General features: G+C 46.6%; 1 protein-coding gene across 1 annotated transcript in view; it reads right to left on the bottom strand.

Annotated features, from left to right (window-relative positions):
* Positions 1 to 892, bottom strand: part of LOC103609105 (protein-cysteine N-palmitoyltransferase HHAT-like) — a gene marked incomplete at both ends in the record, with an annotated part of 115,801 nt that overhangs the window by 28,797 nt on the left and 86,112 nt on the right. The window lies entirely within an intron of this gene.

The raw sequence follows: 892 nt of genomic DNA, 5'->3' as shown, positions 1-892 counted from the left end.
ACATACCTGGAAAAAGAAGAGGCTGTTAGGAGCCATGCAGAAGGCAGCCCCGCAACACTACCTGCTCCTGGGCTTGATTCTCCGTCACATGCTGCTCTTCATGGTATGCAGCTCCTTTCCTCCTTCCAGGAGGCCACAGAACCATCCCTGAATTCACTGTCACACCAGGATTTGGCAAAAACCCGAGCCTCAGATCTGCAGGGCTTTAGGTTAAATGAACACACAGACTAAAGAGCTCTCATTATGAGAGCAAAATAGCACTTACGAGAGGCAGGTTGAGAAGTAATAGATTTAGAGTTTCTAAAGGGATGTGCCTAACCCTGGAAACTCAATCACAAAATGGCAATTAAGCTCCTGGCAACATGAGGACACCAACCTTCAAGACAGGTATGTATTTTGCAGCGCAGACTATTAAGCTTATGGTAAACCCAATATTTAAGCAATATTGCTAAAATCAGTTCCCTAAACAGCAGGAGCTGGGTACAGCAGTGGGGTGCCAGGGCCCATTCCCCCAGCTTTCCAGGCAAGGTGCCCAGAAGCAGAAGTGAATTTGCAAGTAAAGAGAAGAGCTCTGTGCTCACAGGGCAGCCAAATTACCACCCAAAATGCACAGCCCTTCCCTGAGATAGCTGAGTACCTGGAGGCAGGACTACATTCAATCAGTACTTTCCTGCTTGAGTTAGATAAAACTCACACCTTGAGTTGTTTGGATCTGGAGAGTCAGGAGCGTACCTTCTTGCAGCAGCCTTTTTATTAAAAGCCTATAGGCCTTTGTTTACTGCTGGCCAGTGCTTCTTTGTCCAACCGTCTTCCAGGAAGGAAGAGGAAATCATCATTTCCTGGATACACCGCGTGCTCCAAGCTGAACACTAGACATTTTTTTTTTTTTGTC

Source organism: Galeopterus variegatus, unplaced genomic scaffold, assembly GCF_000696425.1.
Source record: "Galeopterus variegatus unplaced genomic scaffold, G_variegatus-3.0.2 Scaffold9199, whole genome shotgun sequence".
In the NCBI taxonomy this organism is placed as follows: Eukaryota; Metazoa; Chordata; class Mammalia; order Dermoptera; family Cynocephalidae; genus Galeopterus; species Galeopterus variegatus.
Note: the sequence above shows the minus strand (reverse complement) of the source record. Positions and strands in the feature narration are given on the sequence as shown.